Consider the following 24,103-nt stretch of genomic DNA (forward strand, 5'->3'; position numbering starts at 1 on the left):
AGGAGATGAGGGGGACATGTCCCCTCTATCCGATTTGAAATTGTGATGATTTGTATCCGAATGCCACAAAGGAAAGTGGGATGGAATTGAGGTCCCTTGACTTATTTCATTTTTAAAAAGAATCATGTTTTTTAATATTTCATTGTCATTAATTATTGTTAGTCTATTTTCAACTATTTGTTTAATTCCTGTAACGATTCCTATAATGCTATTGTGATCATCATAATTTTGCTCAAATAAGAGTATTGTTGCGCCATACATAGTTGATTTTCTTTCATAGTTTTGGGGAAGTCATTATTTATATTATTACAAAACAAGTGTCCTAAAATTTTAATGTGGATCATTGTGGATGCGTAAATAGAAACATATCAATTATAAATATGCATATATTCAGATTTCAGAATGTGTTCACAGCACTTGATACGTATCACAATTTCATCCACATCGCCTAGTATATAATATACAACAGGTTCACCTCAGAAATCAGATTCATCTACCGTAATATGAGTTTCATCACCCCTCCCCTCAGAGTAAGCCTCAAATATGCCCTCCTCCCTCAAATCTGCCCTCCTCCAAATGTTGAAGACAACTCTGATCCTCCACAGCATTGTTTTTCAACTTCAAAAATATTTTGAACATCGCTTAGGAAAAAAATGGGAACGGTCTTACCCGTTCCCCGAATGTTGAAGACAGATTTGCGTCCCTGCCTTCAATATCTGGATATCTCACAACGAAATATATACACAGAAACAGGCCCCCAGAGTTGGTTTAAGTATTTTGTATTTGCATCTTCAAATGATATACGTATACACTCAGGCCCATATTCACGATTGGGCGTCTGAGATCCGGACTCAAGATGACAAATTTCTAGGGGTGACTTTTTAAAGAACGAGATTGAAGTATGGTATGCGGAGAAAGAAGCTGTCCACGAGAAAGAAATAAAGGGAACTATACTGGAAACAATGTTCATACAACAGCGGGGCCGAGGTTTCTTGTCACACGGTAGAAGTAAGAAGAAGCTGAGGCAATTGCTTATTGGCTTCTGACGTAATCCACGCATTTGCTTCTGCATGCCCCACTAGACCACCAATTAAGGGGCCTCCCCCCTAAATTTTTTACAACCCTATATTTCCCATCGGTATAGCTATGTATTGCTGATTTTAGTAGTATTGTATCGCACAAGTGACTAACTTTGGCATCCCCATTTCGGAATACCACGCTACGCTACTGATAATTAGTAGGTTAAAATATCAGTTTAAAACGAGAACCAGATAGTATAACTCGTTACAATTCTGATTCATTATGCTTATACCAGAAATACTAAAGCCTGTGACAAACATCTTGGCATTTCAGCTAAACGAATAAAACGCAAGCTCTCACACGACGTGGCTATAACTAAGTAGAGGAAATACAGCGTAATCAGGTGGCAGCGGATAGACGTGGATATGTACAAAATAAACGTGGCAATACCGCAGACCTCTCATTTGCTAGCAGCATTTAAAGGGAACTTTGAGCGCCGCCTTCAAATGCCAAGATGTTTGTCATGCCGTTTAATAATTGTATTTAACATTGCCACATTTGTGCTTTTAAGCACCCAGTTGAGTGATCTTTCGCCACAGTTATAACTTTTCAAGACTTATTAATTCTTTGTTAATAACTATAGTTAATAATCTTTTAATTTAACGTCCCACGATTATGTCCTTTAGACTAAGGGAGACAAACATTAAAGCAAGTGAATGATGATGGAACAATTGGTGGACTGAGAAAGTGGAAGAAAATAAGAGTACCCCGAGAAAACCCACGAAGTTGTTCACCACAAATTTACTTGGCCGGGGATCGAACCAAGGACCCCACCCACCAGAGGTAAGCGCTCTACCACTTTTTTTTTTAATTTAACTGACTCACCGAACGTATCTCAGTAACTTACTTGAACTACTTATTACTTGCTTTACTCGTTTACTTAACTTTTTTCCAATCACCTTCAACGACAGGGACACGAACACTGAAACATCAAGCACAGTAAAAATCACAAAGGCTCTCCCACCGGGAATCGAACCCGGGATCCCGTATACCAAAGGCGCACGTGCTAGCCACTAAACCAGCGGGGCCACTGAGCCATCGTTACCCTCACATTTCAGTTAGTGATAAGGTTGAAAATAAATGTATAAGCTTAATACAAAGTACAGGAGATTCTTGTCAAACAGATCTCATGTCCGAAATAGTAATTTCTAAATTATTAAATCGACCTTCACCATTACGTTAATACATCTATCGATACTAGATTCAACATGTTACTGAAATAATGAGCTACTAACATTTTTATATGATTCACTGATAATATTTAAAACGAACGCTTATGAACAAATCATAAATCCTCACATTATGTAATATAATGTAACCAGAGTAAGCTGTTTAGCACTGTTGACAATGTTTATAAAAATAAGTCCATTTGTTTTTGTATGACCAATTCTTCTTTACGAAGCTAATGAAACAGTGTTAAAATAAATTTGACAAGCATCGACGACAGCGCACTGGTGACGAACCGTATTATTCAGGAAACATCTCCCTTGATTTAAGTCTTTTTAACCTTCATTTAAGATTCTGGAAAGGCTAGGACCGTCATCAAAGGCGTTGCATCCATACACGCACACAGATCAGCTGAAACATCAAGCAAACCACATTGAAATTTTGCAGAAATCTGCATAAACAATAGTGGATTACAAACGACCAGTGCTAAGTCAATTACACGCCTCCAGCTCAAAAGAGACAACGAGATGAGTTTGATGAGAACTCCAGAAAGAGCGGGAGGAAAGGGATATCATGTTTGAGTGAAGATGAAGCAAGGAGGAGAATTCTTTCCTTGAGATGGGGGTAGAGAAAGAGGAAAACAAGCATGGGAAGACATGAATTTCACCAACGAACCATTATATGATATTCTAGCTGGAGTTAAGAGTTGCAATCTGCATAAACTTTTCTCGAAATAGCCTCAATTTTTAACAAAATATCTCGCATTTTGTTCTGATGAAGAAGTATTGCGATCAGTTAAAGTATATTTTATGAGATAATAAAGAATTATTCATCAATAAGATTTATCATTTTTCTCATGTACAGTAGTGGTTCTCAATCTAATTCCTATCACGACCTCCATTTTATCACATGCTGTTGCCAGCGATCCACTTGTATTTTCTGGTTTGTATTAAGCTTGTGTGGAATTTTTAATATATCTATTGCGGAGATCTCACGATATCCATCTATTTCTATAATAGTACAATTCATTTCTTTTATATAGTGAATGCAGTAACTTCCCTAAAAGCGAATGAATTAAAACCAAATTTGGTCCGTTCATTCATATTACAAATATCGAATCCAAGCCGTCATTCTGTTTCAAAATGAATACCATTGGCCGTCGAATGTTTTTTTCTTCCATGGCAAGTATTAAAACAAAGACAAGAAAACCATTTATCACTTGAAAATGACTTGATAACGTGCATCACGAAGATTGAACCGGACATTGCTGCACTAGTGAAATCACGCTATACTCTGGTATCTCATTAGCTTTTAGTTTTAATTGTATTTCACCTCTTTCATTTAAATGGATTTTTAAACAACTCTGCGCATGTCGAAAATGTTTAGTAGTCCCACTTTTTGTTGTTCTTAACAGTATGCATTAAAATGAAAATATGTCTATCAGGATAAAATTCAAAATAAAATATTTTAAAATATTTTCCGGCATTAGATTCTAATTATATTTCTCTTCCACTTATCTTCGCGACTCTCAGATTGAGAAACCCTGATGTAAAACATTGATAAGAACATTATGTAGTACCGATTTTCATCAAAATCTCTCGCGGATCATTTTGATTTATCAAAATTTCCTAATTTACTTGCTTTCTTTCAAGAATATGATTGACGAAAGAAGAATAAGACCAAAATATATTTTGTGAGTTAATCAATTAAGTATTATTACTTCAAAGGGATTCTTCAAGTATTTCCGGTGCAACATTGATAAGAACATTGTCTAATTCCAATTTAAAAAAAAAAAAAATCTTTTGCACTTTGTTTTTATTTATCTAAATCTCTTTATTTATTTGCTTACTTTCAAGAATAAGATTGATGGAAATTGTATTACAAAGAGATAAAGCATATTTTGTGAATTAAACAATAAAGAGTTGTTTATCAAAGAGATTCATCAATAGTTTGCTTTGGAGCATTAATGAACAAATTATCGTACTATAGTTAGATTAGTTTAGGTCAAGCGTGTCATCACAACGAAGCTACCTTTTGTCACCACATGGGTGATTTGTGTAATCCCAGTTCGATTCATGGAGTGCTTCCTTCGGATACAAACAAGAGTAATGGTTCATATCTCAATTAGTTTCGTGTTATTTAGTCCCGTTAGCCCCGCCCAAAAGTGAGCTGTACAATTGGCTCAGGCTCGTAGTTTTTGGATTGGTAAATGTTGTCTTAATTTCTCCTGGGCATAAATTGAAACACCAGAATGTCAAGATTTTTGGAACTCTTACGAAGTTATATTGTTATACGAATTTTATAAAAATAATAAGAAGTATACTAAAGCCTTCTATCAGTCTATCTCTTTCTCAGGAGAAGCTGTCAGGCTACCTTTATTTCGTTTCGGAGAAACTCTTGCATGCAGGGTACTGTGAAGGATGCGATCTAGAAGAACATTATCCTATAACAAAATGGACGGACTCAGAGTAAAATGCAACAAGTCATTTTTATTCATTTATCAGGAAGCCAAAAAAACTAATTGGAGTATAGTAAAAACACCTAAAGAAATAATTTAAAAATCTGAAATTTTTACAATATGTTTCGTTGTAAATGCTTTGAAGTTACGAATTGGAATTTTACTCTTACCAATATTATTACCGATATTATGTAATATTAAGTGACTTATTCCCTTCAGTTCAATTACATACTGATATAGTAAAAAAGGAACAAGTCATCATCATATTCAATTAAAATTACATTATTTCTAATAGAACACTATAGAACTGTTGTGTTAGATTACATAACGTTTATATTGATACATAATTTGATTTACTAAATGTACAAAGTAATCAGAATATTGTTAAAACATTTTCAGCAATATCACATTGTTCCAATAGATTGTTACGTATTTAAAAATAATAAAAAGGAACTGGAGCACACATAGTTGACAATATTGTTCAACAATTTTTTTATCGTATATTGTCAGACTTAATCTCATCGCATCACTACCATCGGTTGTTAAACATTAAAAAGACAAAAACGAATTTTAACACACGCGGTTGGGACGAGTTAACAATAACACTTGAAAATCTCGGATACTCGTCGAGGTTTTTTTCAACTATTATTCCTCACTCGTCCCAACCGTGTGTGTGTTCCAATTCCTTTTTGTCCTTTTGATATTTAATAACCGATGGTGATTATGCGATGAGATGAAGTCTTACGACACACAATAAAAAAGTTTGTCAACTATTATTTTATTGGAATATAATTGCTAATCTTATATAGCTTTTGCAATATAAAAATTATGATAAAAACAGTGAAGTTATTAATAAGTTTACTATTAATTTAATGAATAACATACTTTCTAACTTTGCAGTCATTACAAAGTACTAAAAATGTTCGTTAAGATTCTGCTTAGAAATGTTTATATTGTTAAATATGCCTGCGTGTACACCGACCAATAGTAGATTTTCAAAAGAAACTCCTTCCGTTTGTATTAGAATTAGGAGTAATATGATAATGACACTGTGAAGAGCTAACTACAAACTTCTCCCCTCATCAAATGCATTTATTCATCATCTTCAGAATTAAGCAGTGGATCTTGCACATTGGTTGCAGTAGGTAAATCTACGTAGAAGACATGAAATATTGGTGGAATATAAGTCAAAAGATATAACAAATCTCTCTTTTTCTTTGCTGAGATTGGTGATAATGCACTGTAACACACTCGAGGTTTCAAAGTGAGATTCTTTATGCGTCGTCGAGAAAGGTTCATAACACAGAATATGTCACCATTGAGCGACGTTTTATAATATAGCTTCAGTGGTTCGTTACGAAAATAACGGAGCCACTTCACAGACTGCCATACAAACTTTGCTCCCTCTTCGTTTGTTTTTTTCATCTGCAGCTCAATTTTTCCCAGTGTAGAGAAATCAAGAAAATCATCTTGGGTCATTTCAATTACTGTACTTTAAAAGGATTTTTCTTGGAAGCAACTCTTATTAACTGTGCCCAGTCATGAGGATGAGAGATGGGCATTTGGTATCTTTTTTTTTTTTTTTTTTTTAAACAAAGTTTTTCGAACTTTTTCGTACAGTTTTATACTACACATAGCATAAGAGTTTCTCTTTCTTTAGGTTACGGTCCTCTCTTTCTATTTCTTTAGATTCTTTATATGTCCAGAATTGTCTTTTGTAGAACGCAGTTGATGTTTGTATGCAGAGTATGGGAAGACACTGTTGAAGATCAAAAACAAGCACTGTCTCTTCTTTTGCTAGCATTTTATCGGTGATTTTAGTCTCATAAGCTAATTCTGTCTCTTTATGGATTTTTTGCTCTTGCTTTAATATTTCTTCCTTATCTTCATTCAAAGCATATGTAAACCTAATTTTAAATGCATCACAAGAATGCCATGTGTCCTTTTTGGGGCTTTTAATGGCAATATTCATATTATGGAAGATATTCACAAAAATGAATAACCAACAGGAATTTTTTGTCTGTTCCCTGTATTTCTTATACACCTGAGCTAATGTCATATACGGTGGTAAGTACTTTTTACTAGTTTCTTTTCGACAATAATGGCTTTCAAATACTGGCAAATAATTTAGGAAATCACGAATTTTTCTTAATCTGTATGAGTTTATTTTATTTGTAGGAGAAAGTTTGCCTCGCTTGTCAGGAGTCACTGTACATCCTGGAGATTTTTGCTTTTGGTGGCAAATAAGCCATATAAATTTGCGTCTCTCATCAAACACTTTCAGAAAACACGACTTACACAGTTTACATTTTTTCCATTTACGGAGACATGGTATTCATAAGTAACTATTCTGTTTTATTCTGGGGCCGCGATGGCTCAGCGGTAGAGCGTTCGCCTCTGGTGCACAACGTCCCGGGTTCAAACTCTTCTCCCGCCAAGTGAGCTTTGTGGTGGACAAACACCATGTGCGTGGATTTTCTCGGGGTTCTCCCGTTTCTTCTCACTTTCTTCATTCCACCATTTCATTCATTTCTCATCTTCACCGTCTCCTTTAACCTAGCTGGCATAATCGTGGAACGTAAAACTCAAAGATTTCATTTCATTTTTTTTAGGGCGAAACCAGGACGGACTTCTGGGTGGGAAGACATTGAATTGTAATACTGCTACTTAGAGCTACTTTTAAGAGCTCCAAACTCTGGGATGGGTTTTATTTATATATAAAATAAGAAAGTTTCCTCTTCTGAGGGGGGGGAGAATCGGCCCCCTAGACCCGCCCCTGCTTTCGGGGAACTAAAATCTATTAAGGCTGACAAAAAAATGATCTACGGTCACGAGAACCCATTTTGTAATAGATATCAAACAACTTACTTTGCGTCCCTTCACTAATTTTCTGTTTACATTTCATGCGGCATTTGCCTACCATAATAAAAGATCTTTTCGAGACATATATTCCACTCTCAGTTACGTAACCCTGTCCTGTATTTCTGGATAGCTTCCTATTGTTTCTTATTTCTCTATCCTTCCTTTAACACCTTTTCTTGTACTAGCACTCTTACACTCATTTTCTTCTTGCAATGGCTTACTTCCTCAACCTTTGGTTCGTAAACAGGTTCATTGTCACTTTCGTCACTACTCAAGACATAATACACACTTCCTTCTTCTTCAGTTTCTTTCACAGTTTCATTCTGCACTTCCGAAAAAATATTATTTTCTAGGTACGATTGACAGTTCTAATTCCACACTGGATGTACTAGGCTGTTGCGTACCTTCACCATTGGTAGGTTAAGTTAGCTTAAATTTTTTAACAATAAAATTCAATTTTCTTCCAACAGTTGGATTTACTGTAGAAACCGGTGTTTCAGTTTTACTTTCTTCATCATGTTTTGTTTTTACCACTTCTAAAACTTTCCTCCCTCTTGAATGCATTGTTGCTGCAGTAGATTTTAGTCCTATCCGCATTCTACCACAATCAAATTGAATTGGGAAACATGAAGAAATAAGTCACTATCTAATCACAACCCGCAGTCAGTATTTTTAATACAAATTCCTCGGGGTAAACGGTAACAAGTCATCTTATTCCCTTTTAACCAGTGTGGATTCCATTGTAGATAATTAATCCCTTTTGCACGTCGCTTGTACTTGTTCTTGGGTCACTTTTTTTCATAGTGCTTTTCATACAAAAAAGCGCCATTTAAAATACTACACCTCTGTGTTAAAAATCGAAAATTGAAAAAAGTGACTTGTTACCTTTTACCCTGAGTCCGTCCAAATGTGCTGCTCGTCCTTGGTGTATATGGCTCTAGGTTCCGTCTAATGGATGATAAAGCCCGTCCACACAGAACGCAGTGGTAAATGAGGGCTGGATCACCAGGATATCATGTGGTTTGAGTGGCCACTATGCTCCTCGGATCTTAATCTGGGTTCATATTTGGGATACCCTTGGACGTGGGATTCCACCTCGGATTCCACTTGATCCGTGGTAGGTGGCTATGCAAGAGTATGATGCATTACCACATGAGCTCCTGAATGGCCTCATCCACAGTATGGGAATACCCTGTGGAACCTGTATAGCCGTCCGGGCTGATTACACTGCATACTATGTCAAATGGAAGCGATATGCAACAGATAGAATGAACCTACACGGAGTAGAAGTCTTATAATAGCTATTTGTTGAGGTTCTGTTTAGTTTGACCTTCATAATAGTTCATGGGTAACCCACTCATATGTCCGATCCTATAGATCGGTATTGGTTCTATAAGTCCGATTCTATAGATCGGTTTCATGTCACTTTCATTCGTGTATCAATTTTATGTGATGTTCCTTAACTTTTGGACACGAGTGTCTAACTCTCCAACTATTTCTCAATATTGTTTTAACACTTTGATGGTTTATGACCCACCGGCAATCAAACTCAGGATCACACCCATCAAAGGCACACATACACACACACTATATATATATATATATATATATATATATATATATATATATATATATATATGGCTCACAGGATAATGATATGCTTATTGCATTCGTTAACTTTTAATCCAACTTCAAGTTATCGAATTACTTCCTTACTTGTTTTCGTTCAATATCTTGCAATTAGAGTTATTTATCTTTCTTATGTTAGTCACTTTAGCTCGTCAGATATCAAATGTGTGTCCTGACTTTTCACTTTGTAAAGATGGGAACCCGAAATGGAGTTGGTTAAAGACATTAGGTGGGTGGGGATTTAGAAGACGGAAGAGGAATGAATTGCCCCGTCCTTCCTGTTTCTAGTCTTACAAGTTACAGAAATCATTAAGAAGCATAACTTTCTCTCTTTGTGATGTTAAAATGGCGGGGGTGAGGCGTCCGTTCGCTATTCGGCTGCTTATACGTATATGCATAATTGAATCTCTCAATTTCTGTTAGCAACAAACAGGATATTAGTACTGCAAGTGGAATGTATCTAGTAAGGCATATAACCAATTTTGTGCTCGCTATACAAACACAGTTATAAACGTCTTTGTACTGTAAACGGAAGAAAAGTAACTACATTATACGTTATACAGATGTCGTACTATATTCCTGAAATGCTACACGTACATTTGAAAATTTTAAATTTTGTTAGAGGTGCACGATGGTTTAGTGGAAGAGTGCTTAGTGATGCAAGGGATTCTAGGTTCGATCACGTGCATTTTCCCGGAGGTTCTTCTCATATTCTTAATGCACCAATTATTTTACAATCATTTTCTTACATGAATGGCCAGCTCCTTACAGACCGTAACCATCAAGAGCGCACCCACGGTGGGTCCACCGAGTCCGGACTGTCTCCCCCAAAACTTCCTAACTCAACATACTTATATTTATACCCTTTCTTAATAAAACTATACTTGTTTAACAGGTGAATGATTGATGTAACATGAACATTTGATTTTACACTTCATCTGTACTCTTTCTCTTATAAAAACCATCTAGTTCTGTCATTTGTTTTTCTGAAAATATAGATGGAAGTATTTTACGATTACTTAACGGGTACAGAATAATACCCGTTCAATACTATATAGACGTAATGGCTTGTAATAGTGAACCCCCCTTTTAAAGCTTGAACCCCCACAAAAAAATTCAGGGTGCGCGTCTGATTACCATAGAATATAAAGCTAGATATTTTTATTTCTTTTCATTTGTAATTTTATTAAATATCCTCTTGCAAATTATTCTACGTATTTTTAACTACTTGTTTGTCTGTCGTAGTTTACTGGCCCGTCTCTTTGTTTGCTGGGTCGTCCCTATTTACCACTGAGCTTTTAGGAGACGTGCGGCCACAGTGTAAGGTGGAATTCCAGAATACCATAATGTGTTCAATACTCTCCCACCGGGAATCGAGCCGGGAAACCTGTATGCCAACGTTAAGCGCGGTATCCGCTTTTCTTAAAAATTCATGCCAACTAGAACATTCGTCTCTATGAGTTTGTACTTACGTAAAATAATGACCATGCTTTTCAGAGAGACTCAAACTCCCAAGGGTTTCCTCTTACAATCGTCAATCTAACGTCTCAGATTGCTAAAATATACCACACCGGATTAAAGAATTGATGAGATTAGAATAAGGGAGGAAACGAGAAACTCACGCACATGATATTTGTCCACCACAAACACATGACTTGCGATTGAACCAGCGATCCTGTTGTTGAGGATTTGTCAGCTAAGGTTTCGAACAAGGTGATACTTAAAAATAATCGTACAAAGTGTTGAAAGGTTCTACCAACAGACCTTATCATTTAATGTTTCTATTGAATACCGTGTTAGATATATGAAATGAGCTATTTGAGGCTGGGTTTTTGTAATGTAGTAAAGGTAGTAATGGCTCTATTTTAAGGGTGAAGGTAGTTCTGTTATGTAATGTAGCTTGAGAAAGCTGTAAAAGTAAAAGCAACGATAATAAGAGGTCGTTTGAAATGTAGGAGAAAGCTGTAAAAGTAAAAGGAACGATAATAAGAGGTCGTTTGAAATGTAGGAGAAAGCTGTAAAAGTAAAAAAGAACGATAATAAGAGGTCGTTTGAAATGTAGATATATGGCTCTGAACCTTAGTGATTGAGATAGTGTACCAATCACATTGGTTTATTAAAAGTTGAAGGTAGCCAGAAAACAATCTACACATTCATTGGTAGTCACTAGTGAAGTTAACAAGTTAATTAATTAAAACTAGACTAATAAACATGTCTCAACACCCGCGCACCAGAAGTGAGCGCTCTACCGTTAAACCACTGTGCCTCCTGCCACTAAATCAGCGTTGAGGGCTAGTTTGAATTGTATGAATGACATATAATGTTATTATTTTAACAAACAAAGGAAGAAAGAGAATGAATCAGTACTTAGTGGGGAATTACGAACAAACGAGTGCAATGGATACAGTGACATAGTGGAAGATTTCATTCATAATATGTAGCAATTCATAGTTAAATTTTGTAGAGATCGAAATGTTTAAGATGAAATCGGGAGTTGATCAACACAATAATATTTTCGGATGATAGTACGCGATTTGTAGGTGATAATGGTAGACAGGAAGAAAACGTCTAACATGTAGGATATATTTTCAAATTTGTGTGGGGGAACTGAAGAAAAATATAATTTTAATATGAAATTAAATTAGTAAAAGGTGAAAATTATGGATGTGCAGAAAGGAGCAGAGGAAAGTAAGAAATGTCCTTGGACGAGAGAAAAGGTGAAGAAGACATATGATATCATGCAATAAATTAGTTGTAATTGAGGTATTGTACAGTCCACAACAAAAAACCTGCAACATGAGAATGTAAGTTTATTGTAAAACGAAGAAGTGTTTTGATCCAAACTAAAGAGTGAAGGGGAGGACACCGAAGTTTCTCCTGGCGTGATTCGTGCTACTTAAACGTTATGTTGATTCAATGCGCTGTTAGGCGTAGTTTCACAATAAACTAAAATGTTCATGTTGAAGTTTTTTTTTCTTTTTTTATTTATTGCCGACCGTACAAGATAGAATCACACTCAAAAGAATCAGAACTATGTTTACTTGGAGTCTCCACTTTCCAGGCAGCGCTTCTCTTTTGTTCAACGAGTAAAACAAAGAAAGAGTAAAAACAGAACGAGTAAAAACTAAGAAAGAGATTATTCTTTCAACTATTCTCTCTTACCTTTTTTTTTCTCCTAATGTGTTTGGACAAACCTACGGAAAAGTTGTTGCCGGCCTTTTTCGATATAAATTCTGGATAACATAGCCAATGTGTCTCTAAATACGGAAGTTAGCATTATGCATTAGTCAAACTGTTAGTATTACGCTTATCAAACGTGAACATGTTTCTGAATACGGCTGTATATGCTTAAAATTAATGAATAATAGTGTGAGATAAAAATCGAAGGTCATGAGAATATCCCGTCGAAGCGCGCCGTTACGGGTCAGAGTAGTACAAAGAGAGTTTGAAGTGATCGACCTCTTCAAGTATCTGGAAAATAGTTTGACGAGAGATGCTTACTACACCAAAGAAATCAGGTCAAGAATTGCCATAGCCAAAGAAGCATTCAACAAGAAAATATCACTCTTAACTAGCGGGCTCAATATTGGACTTAAGAAGAAGTTGGACAAGTGCTATGTATGGAGCATTAGATTATGTGGTTCAGAAACTTGAACATTGAGGAAGTTAGAGAAGAAATATTTAGAGAGCTTCGAAATGTGGTGTTGGAGAATAGCAAAGATAAAATGGACAGAGAGAGAGAGTAACAAATGATAATGTTTTAAAACGGATAGGAGAGAAAAGGACATTTTTAGCCAGCATCCTTCGTAAAAAGGCCAATTGGAATGTACACATTGTGAAGAAATTGTCTTCTTCATACCGCCATAGAAGGAAAGTGAGGAATACGGAGACGAAGAACGCAACTGAGCTCGCTCGTGGCTAAGCGGTTAGCGTACGCACCTTTGGCGTGGGAGACCCGGGTTCAATTCCCGGCGGGAGCTCATGTGGTTCGGATAACACGTTAATCAGTAGGTCCACGTCTCATATAGCCTCGCTGCTGAACGGGACGCTAAAAACTAAAATCACCTCACGAAGAACGCAACTGATAGACTATTTGAAAAACAGAAGAAAATATTGGGATTTAAAAGAGAAAGCTGAAGATCGAGAAACGTGGGAGTAATATTTCCAGGATGAAACCTAAAATTGACAAAGGAAAAATAATTAATTCCAGGACCTGCGAAAAGGAAGAATACTTAATATTATAGTGTGTGATACACAGTTCACTTAAATTTTAATGTTTCTGTCTTTTTTTATTTATTTTATATGTTTTCTAACTAATGTTCAATCTAAGAGGACCACAAGAACACACTGCGAGGAACATTTGTGGTCTGCAGACCACAGTTTGAAAATCGCTGGGCTAAAAAGATTGTAACCTTGAAAGCCTTCTGACAAAAGAAGTATCCTTAATTTAATGATGTAAAAGTTAAAAGTAGAAGGTTGATTTTTGGTAAAGTACAAACTTTGTTTCTCTAGATTTCTGGTTCCCAAACTGGGGTTGCGTCTGCGTCTGACTAGTATCGCAGAAAGAATGTGAAAGAATCAACAAGGCTAAGCGAGACGGTGCACAGTAAAAAATGGTTGTGTTAATTCAACTCAATTTTAACACAGGGCAGTGGTTCCAGCGTGACTACCACTATGCGGTGTTAGTTCAATGCATACTCCTCGGTGTTGGCGTTTAACACAGGGTGTGTGTTACGTCTTTAACACACAACCGGTGTTGAGCCGTGCCGTAAGCGATAATGAATCACAAAATTATTCCCCCAAAATATGTTAAATCGCCTATATGCGTAATGTGTTTACATTATGCTGAGACTAAAAAAAAAAAAAATACTTTAAACAAGTAAAAAAAAAATGTACTCCAGTGGCGGGGAGGCACGAATCACCAACCTTTCAATTACTAGCCGCGTGCTCTTCCGACTTGGCCACGGAGGCGATGAAGAAAACGTCGCTTGTAGAGGGGTAAATTGTTGAGGTCTTTTGAATTTGGCTAATCAGAGTGCTCCTTTAAACCGCATATATTCGACGATAACCGTTCGGGATAAGATAAAATCTGCTCGCCATATAGACTTAATTTTATAACAAAATGACGACTGTCTATTTACTTTAATTTATAGTTCTTCCATATTCACTTTCAAATGATCGGCGTCAGTTGCCATCTAATAAAATTGATGCGTTTGTTGCTTCTAGTACACAATCGCTTAGAAAAAGAAGCAATAAATGCATGGTGGGAGATGAATTTAGAACACCTAAATGCACATGCCTAGCACATCTTGTGCTATTAGGGTTTCTTCAGAAACGTTATGTAAAACAATTGAAAACACATCGTGCGGTTTGCATTTTGAAATTTTGCGTATACCTGGATTTCTTGATGTATTTCTTTCTACTGTGTTTGTCTGTAGCTTCAATTCATAAGCCTTTATAATTAGAAGCCCAACATATTTGGCAATCTCACAGAAAACAACACCGAAGATTCTACATTTGTGTTAATGTAACACACAGGCTGTGTTATTTCAACTACCGGCATTTGACACACAACTCCAACTGGAGAGTGAGTTGTTCTAACCACTTGTTTGTATTACATTTTAACAATCGTGTTAACACATAGGCATGTCGTTGAAATAACACAACGATTTTTTACAGTGTGATGATGAGGACGAGATCACCAGTGCCAGGGTCCCGTTCCATGTGCTACCAAGAATACATGTGATAGTAGATAACATATATAAAAGGGGGACCAGAAGAAGAGTTTAGGAATCTATACTCTAACGTAATGTAGTAACGGCTGAATATTACTATATAAGGCAACAATTAATTATTTATGCATTTTCATTACCCTTCTAATTTTAATGTGTTTTTTTTTTCTTCTAGACAATATCAAAATGAAGCTGTAATAACAAAGATAGAGCATTCATACGCAAGACAATCAGATATCTATCTACAATCTCATCTTTGTCTTTCTGTACGCCCCTGAACCAGGAACTACGATATGAAATAATGCCTCAGTAACCGTACAGAAGACAAATTTACCGGAAGCGCATTACATCACGGGAAGGATGTTCGCTCGATCTAACTCAAAATGATGTTTTGTCCAGAATTTCCCCCCGCTTTCTCCATTCTAAACCTCCAACCTCTCTGGCTTCGTGTTTTGCAATCTACATATGAATGAATGAAGGAACCATTTAAAATCTGAACAGTCTTTGCACCATCACGAATTCAATAATAACGACGATGTACAAGGGGAATTTCTCTTCCTCTTCCCTTTCCCGCCAAAAAAGAGGGAGAAAACGAATAACCACCACCATACTTGTAGTTGCAGACTATCGATATTTTCTACCGCTAAACAAAAAGAATATATCTCTAATTTACGGATTCTGCTGCCCCTATTCTATGAACTTGTCCATTGTCTCCTTTATAGCACAGGCATAGAGGGACACAAAACACAAAAAGGAGAATGAGCAAAAATAGAAGCTCGGCACTTTATCAAATTTCCGCAATGCATTATTGAAGTTGAAAACTTGATAAATTTATACGGATACATTTTAGTAGTTGTTGTGATGTGAGCATCTGTTCATGCATATTCATTTAAATGTGTCCCACCACCTAGTCCTCATTGCTGTCCCTTCCCCCTTTTTACTCTTCTATTCTCCTCAATGTTCTGATTGCTTTAGATACGAAAAAGATAAAAAAGAAGAAGAAGAATAGGAAGACAACATGTAGGTGGGCTGAAAGCGAAGGATATCTACGAAGAACAAGCGCCAACTATCCGATTTTCTGAAAGAGACGTGACAGATAACAGTAGTTACGTTATTTTGTCACTAGAAATTAAATGAATCGAAACGAAGCAAAATGATTTAGCTTCGTGACAAAAATATACTCTGTCTCGTGTGTGTATTGTTTTCTTTGTGCTTTGTAGCAGCAAGTTAGAAAAATAACTTAAAAATGAGTATCAGTTTCCGAGTTAATTAACCGTCAGAGAGTGTCAAATAATTCATTCACTCTTGTACAAAACGAACTCACAAATACTAAAGACATGCGATGGAGAACACATTTATTTCAAGATAGATGTACTATGGAAATAGTCTTTAACCTTTAAAATATATTTTATAAATTTACAAGAGAATTGTTTTAATTGGATAATTATTTCAGTAAAACTAATTACAGTCGAACCTCTTTAATCCGTCACCTTTGGGACTGGGAGTATGGTTGGAACACAAAAAAGTTCGGATTATCAAAAATACAGAAAAATACGGATTTACAGTAAAATAAGCAATCTCTGGACTCAAAGATGGTTATGTTGTTTTCTACAGTAAAAACAAATTAGCAATAAACACTAACAACTGCGCAGTACAGTGCAGAAAACACGCACAACGAACGAAACGATACAAGAGATGACGTAGCACTAAAGCGGACAAGCGGTAACAGCAAGTAAACAACAATGCCGCGACGACAGTAAAGGACAATGGGCCTGTTGAGTCACCGACGAGTCGGGACAATTTCGACTGTAGCAAGGTCGGATGATTCGGAGTGGCGGACCAGTCGAGGGCGGACGAGAAGGCTTCTACTGTACCGGCAAGGGACAACCAGGAAAAATAAAGGAAAATGGGAATTTGATTTGATTTTAGTTTAATGTCCCTTTCAGTAGCGAGGTTGTATGAGAAGTGGACCTATAGCTTAAAGCGGGATCCGAACCACATGAGCTCGAACTGGGAATCGAACCTGGGTCCTCCACGCCAAAGGTGCGTACGCTAACCACTTAACCACGAGGGAGCTCAGGACAAGGCGAAATTCATCTGAGATACTGTATATAACTACTATAGTTGTATTAAACAACGTAGTATATCTTATCTCCTTAACATTCCGTACTGTACTTCGAAAGAATACTGAATAACTACTGAATAAAAGGTACGGGCAACTGTACTAAATTTTTCGCTACAATTCTTAAACTAGATCATGTTGTGCTGAATTATATTATTAATGAAACATTTTCTTGTGAAATAAGAACAAAATTCTAATGCGTTTTCGTAAACTTTCTCGAGAGAAAATCGTCTCCAAAAGTAAATTACCTTCTGTAAATTTTTCCATAAGAAATAACTTACCCTGTATGTTAAGTTATTAATGAAATATTTGTTTATAGAATAATAACATAATCACGGAATGGTATTTTATAAAATTGTCAAAAAGATAATTCTCCTCTTATGAATACTTTCATGGTGGTGATTATACGCAACACTATAAGAATAATAATGAAGTATGACCAAAATCGCCCGTTGTTTTTGAGAAAATAATCTGAAAAGAAACTTATCCTAAAGAGTGAACTATCTCCTGTGAATTTTCTCATAAGGAATAATTTACACACTATCGTAATCTCCAAGGTGCTTGTGTTTACAAACACCCAACATATGCTCCTATTCAAACACAACCTCGTGCACCTTACTCGGAAGTACTACAGCTGCAGATGGCGGAAACGACAGTGACACCACCAGTCACATGATGACGAAGGAACAGCAGCGCCACTGTCTCATCTGGTGCACATATATAACCGAGAGGATTTCAGTGATAGCTACCAGTCTCGATTGATCACTCCTTCTGTAGCTTGCGCTGAAGCTTTATGAGATACCTAACCCGACGTCTTAAGTTTGCTTCGGAACTCTAGACTTTCATTCTTCGGAGCTCTATCAGGATTCCTAACCACAGTCGGCTTAGCTTGCTTCGAAGCTCTGTGACTCTTAATCCCTTCTCTGCTTTCTTCGGAGCATTGGGGATACCTAATCCACTCCATTAGCTTGCTTCGAAGCTCTGTGACTCTTAATCCCTTCTCTGCTTTCTTCGGAGAATTGGGGATACCTAATCCACTCCACTAGCTTGCTTCGAAGCTCTGTGACTCTTAATCCCTTCTCTGCTTTCTTCGGAGAATTGGGGATACCTAATCCACTCCACTAGCTTGCTTCGGAGCTCTGTGACTCTTAATCCCTTCTCTGCTTTCTTCGGAGAATTCGGGATACCTAATCCACTCCACTAGCTTGCTTCGAAGCTCTGTGACTCTTAGTCCCTTCTCTGCTTTCTTCGGAGCATTGGGGATACCTAATCCACTCCACTAGCTTGCTTCGGAGCTCTGTGGAGATCTTACCCTAGGCTGCTCGGGCGTTGGGTCACATCTCTCTACCTTATATTAGAGAATTTACATTATTCTAGTGTTTCTGTAAAATACTGTTCATAGAGGATTTTATAATAATAACCGTTAGTGGGGAACGATTCCTGACTGGTTGTAATTTGACTATAATTTATTCTATCTAATCCTGCACTACCAGAACTTTACATTATTATAGAATTATTAATGAAATATTTGTGTATGAAGTATGAACAAAGCAGTATGACTCGTTATTGAAAAAATAGTCCATACAAACTCACCCCCGAGAATAAACTATTCCTCGTAAATTTTTAAAGCTTAAATGAGTGAAGTCATATTGTCCGTGTCGCCAGGTTTTGCCTAATTCTCGTTTCGCCTAACCAATTATCTGACACTTTTATGACAGATAAATGATAAGATTTCAGTCCGCCATTTTAGGCGAAAAAAGGATCCTCGTTTGGCCTAATCCTCGTTACGCCTAAAATGGCGGACAATAAAAAGAATCACGGAAATTCAAGTAGAGGGAAATTACAGAAGAAAATTCCCTAGAAAGAAATGCAATTTTTTTTATTAATATTGATATTATATTACCCCGCGGTCAATATTTTCAAGTAATTAGGATTAGCAAAACCCCTTTATCTCTTTACCATGTCCGTATATATAATGTGTGTGTGTGTATCTGTATGAGAGAGAGCGTGAGTCCGCCCGGGAGAAAAAATGATCACTACTATGCAATAAGGATGTTAGATTCACTATTATGCACACCAGTTAAATTTGATTGTATCATGCGTGTCTTCAACTCCGGATTATCCTTAACTAGTATCATTAAAATTTGTTCAATTTTTACATCATCTCCGAGACTTATGCTATGGACGTTCTGGTAGTATGTCAAATGAGTGAAATTTGAATTCAAAAGTTACAATTTCACCAATGCAAATAAAAAAAACTAGTTGATGAAGTGATTTGAGAGAATTCAAGTTGCCATTCAAGTCGTCAAAATGTAGGACGACAAAACTATAAATGAAGCAGAGACGTATAAAAAACTGCTAGAGTATAAAGAATACTTGTTTATCTTGAGCTTCTTTCAGATGTGTTCTTGCACATCTGACCTTAATGTACTTCAGAACATTTTGCAATAAAAAATTACAAATGTTGAAAGTAGCGGAAGAGCTTTGTAATCGTTTCCTGCATTCGAATTTCTAAGATTTGAGCAAATACTGTACTGGGAAACATACCAGTATCATGTGAAATTCACTTGCTACACAAAAAAAAAATCTATAACGGAACATCATATGACTAAATAATCACACAAATAGCAGATATGTTTGAATCGAATGAAATACCATGTTCAAGTGCACGTTACAAATTTTGTGTAAGGGTTATCTTGGGCTTCATGCGTTTCCTTCCACTTTCTTCACCCCACCAGTTTCGTTCATTGTCATCACCACCGCCTCTCTTAGCCTTGGAGCATAAAAATGAGATTTGAAACAAAAGCAAAAATAAAATATTACGCTTATTATTAATAGTGAATTCTCAGAAATGTTGAAAGGAAAATGAGAAACCTATTATTTTTTTCAGAATGAACGTTATTTTTATTTCCCAAAATTTTATGTAAAATGAGTAAGTAAAAAATAAAGTTTGCATTAAAAGTAAACAAGTAAAACCCAACTTAGCATTACAGTCACCTAACATTCTAAATGAATGCAATACGACATAGCAACCGAATAAGAAACTAACTAACTCTATGGCTTATGGAACCCGAAGGTTCAATGCCGCGTTCACAAAAGCTCTCCACCGACCTCTATCCTTAGCCAACTGGATCCAGTTTCTACTTTGTATTCCTATCTCTGCGAGATCCATATTAACATTGTCCTCCCATCTACGCGTAGGTCTTTCTAATGGTCGTTTTCCGATTGGTCTTCCAGTCAAGACTTTGAAAGCGTTTCTACTTTCTTCCATGACCTGCCCACCTAAGCCTCCTAGACTTGATTACCCTAACAATGTTTGGTAAACCATATAAATTATGTAGTTCCTCGTTATGAAGTTTCCGCCATTCCCCATTTCCGTTCCTCTTGGCTCCGAATATTCTTCTCAGGATCTTGTTCTCAAACACTTTCAATCTATGTTCTTCTCTCAGAGTAAGCGACCATGTTTTGCAACCATATAGAACAGCAGGTATGATTGTCGTTTTATATATTTTAAACTTCAAAATCCTCGACAGAATTCGCGACGACAAGAGATTTTGAACTGAATAATAACACGAATTCCCTACTTTTAATCAGAATTTAATTTCTCCGTGAATATGATTTTCGTCTGTTAATATTGATCCTAGATATTTGAAATTATCCACTTTATCAAAAGTATTATTTAATATTTTAAGGCATCAATATTTTCCGTATTACTGTCCCGACGCAATTCCATGTGTTTAGTTTTCTCTGCATTTACTTCTAAGCCCATGTCCCTGCAAGCGTTTAATAAGATCTCTGCGTTTCTTTCTATTGTTCTTCTATCATCCCCTATTAAATTTACATCATCAGCATATGCCATAACCTGGTGAATACCGTTCAACTCTAGGCCCTGGCTGCTATCTTTGATTTTCCCTATAGTGTATTCCAGAACAAAGTTGAATGATAATGGCGAAAAAGCATCTCCTTGTTTCAGACCATTTTCGATGTGAAAGCTCGTGGACAAAAATTTTCCTACCTGGACTTCACCTTGGGATTCATTTAAACATGCATCCAAATAAGAAAATAAATAATAGTATCATCAGTAATTGATACTATTGCTTTTAAAACTTAATATTATTTTAAATAACAATTTATACAATAACAATATATAACAAATCTTTTTCATAGATCCTAAGAACAGTAATTAATATTTAAACGTAAATATAAGGATTATTTATAGAAAAGTAAAAGGCCAGTTACTTGAATACATGATAGACACGCCTGAAAGATGTAAACAAATACTTGCTTCTGATTGGCCAAAACTGGAAATTGTAAACAAATCCTTATCTGTGATTGTGTGAATGCCTGTCCACGATATTTGAAGGGAATGTCTAGGGATACTTATATATATATTTTTTGTTTATACAATTTTATTTCCTTAACAGATTTTCCTAAGCTATTTGCTAATGGTTACTTAGAATTCAAATGTATTTTTATTTTTTCTTTCTTAGTAACACAGGCTAAATGAGACGGTGATGATGAGAGATGAGTGAAATGGTGGAATGAAGAAAGTGGGAGGAAACGGGAGAACACCGAGAAAACCCACGAGCACGGTGTTTGTCCACCACAAAGTCCACGGGATCGAACCAGAAACCCCAAGCACCGGAGGTGAACGCTCTACCACTGAGCCACCGCACCCCCTAGTAACACATTGAGATATTTGGATTGTGGAATTATTCAAAGATCAACTTGCCAGTATCCAAATCGCTCATTTCAATCACAGTTGTCCATTTGTATGAGCTAATTTAGATATCTCTTGTCAGATCTAGCTCGAAACGTTTTCAAATTTCACATTAATTAAAATAATATAGAATCACAATAGGATCTCTTATAATGGATTAACAGTTTTAAGAAAAGCATTGAAATTGGAATGAAATCCTCTGAAAAACCAGCAAAACCTACAATAATATAACTTCTGCATCCACATTAGTACGAAACAGAAATATAAAATCCATATTTTCGTAATACTAATGCAAACTATATTTCCTCTAAGATGCTTATTAGCAGTACCATTTGACAATATCAGATATTTGGAAACAAACTGCAAACTAAAACACTCACCTTTAAACGAAATTAATAATAGGGATTAAAGTATGCGTAACTTTTTTTCTCATCTGAAATATAGCCACTATAGATGCTGTGAGGGCGTTAAGATTAAATGAATGGTATATCGAATGTTAATGTTCTCAAAATGGAAAGGAAAAATAAGCATAACACAAATGTGGAAGCATTTTCCCTAAAGCAAATGGTCGTACTGCAAATTAGTTTTGGGGAAATAAAATATTTCTCAGTTCTTCATATAGTAGGGAATAGAGATGCAAAAAAGCCGGCTTTTTTGAATCGATGGTTTTTTTCACATAAAAAGCCGGCTTTTTTGGAAAAAAAACGAGAATTTTGGAAATTTTGGCTTTTTTCAACTTCATGATTTTTCTATCTAAATAGCTTTCTTATAGTATATTCTATAGTTAGATAAGAATTCCATGACCTGAATGTGATATTTCGCTCTGAAATTCACCATCAAGATGGATGGAGCACATGTTTTACGAATTAAAGCTAACATGAAGAATGTAGTATTTGAGGGTAATTTTAGAGGCTATTTAACTTTATTTTAACTTTTGAGTTATCGACATCTTTTTTCTTCTCTAGCTTGTCATCCGTGTTTCATTTCTAAGAGCTTTTAGTACTCTAGCTTCTAGCGCAAAAGTTAAACTTGCCCGTTTTTCTATTTATCCGTCAAAGTGTACGTTTTTCAATATATCAGTCAAACCGTACTTCCACATTTCAGTTATACTGTAGCTGTGAAGTGATTTAGCAATAATTTTCCGGACACAACCTTGAATACCACTTTATACAAATAATCAGTAGCGGATTTAGAAAAGTACTTTAGGAGGGGTTTTTCTGATTGTTTCGTTTCCTAAAAAGTTATAATTTTATTTGGGAAGTGCTTGAAGTTTATGAGTACAGGCATAACTAATATTTCGTTTCGTTTATATGTTTAGCAATAATCTTCCGGATACAACTTTAAAAATCATTTTATACTGAGAATCAGTAGCGGATTTAGAAAAGTATTTTGGGAAGGGTTTCTTACTAATGTTTAGTTTTTTTAAACATTCTTAATTTTTATTTGACGGGAGCTTAAAGTTTATGCGTAAAGGCATAAATAATAGATATTTCGTTTGTTTCAGACATTCCGTAACTTTGGGAAACGGGCTTCAGTCCAAAAGACCGCCCCCCTAACCTTCGCAAAACCGTCACTGCTGGTAATTAGTAATAATAACGATTTAAAAACAATAAAAAACGAAGTCGCCCAACTCACAGTACACGCACTATTTCTACATTCACAGATGGAATGAAGAAAAGCTTTGTCAGAATGGTCGAATGCTGGTTGAATCCCGGACTTCCCGATAGAAGCGCAAAAGCTAATCACTCAGTCATGTTTGTTGTGCAGTTGTATTTAGCTTAACTTAAATATATTCCGTAGTCTTTTTCTTTTGGGGGGGGAGTTCCGTAATGATATGTTGAATCCCTCTTGTTAAAAATTCAGAAAAGTTGAGGATTGGGTAAACTGTGATGGTGATTCTATAAAACTTAACTGTAGAATTTCAAGAATATACAGAACCAAAAGCTCTAGATGTGCAGCCTTTAAGTGTATCATATAAATCTAAGTATTTCTCTTATGTTTTATTTTAATTTTATTTTGTTTCAAAAAGAGGGTATGGAATATTTTGAAATAAAAATACTACATACTATTTTGCTAGTTATTTGTGTATTCTTTAAAAAGAAGTGTTTACTTTTAGGGTTGGCTGGTTTACACCAACTTTTTTTTTTTTTTAATAACTGGTTTAAACCACAAAAATAAAAAGAATGAAAAATGCGAATCGTGTGAACTTCATGGTGACGTTTCCAGATATCAAACCACCTGCAATAGTTTAATTTCCCTTTCACCTTTTAATCAAGGTGTCCCATGTTCAATTCTCGGTCGAACCACAAACCTTCTTTCATGCGTAACCCAAG

This window comes from Thermobia domestica, chromosome 2 (genome assembly GCF_964235325.1).
Source record: "Thermobia domestica chromosome 2, izTheDome1.hap1.1, whole genome shotgun sequence".
NCBI lineage: Eukaryota > Metazoa > Arthropoda > Insecta > Zygentoma > Lepismatidae > Thermobia > Thermobia domestica.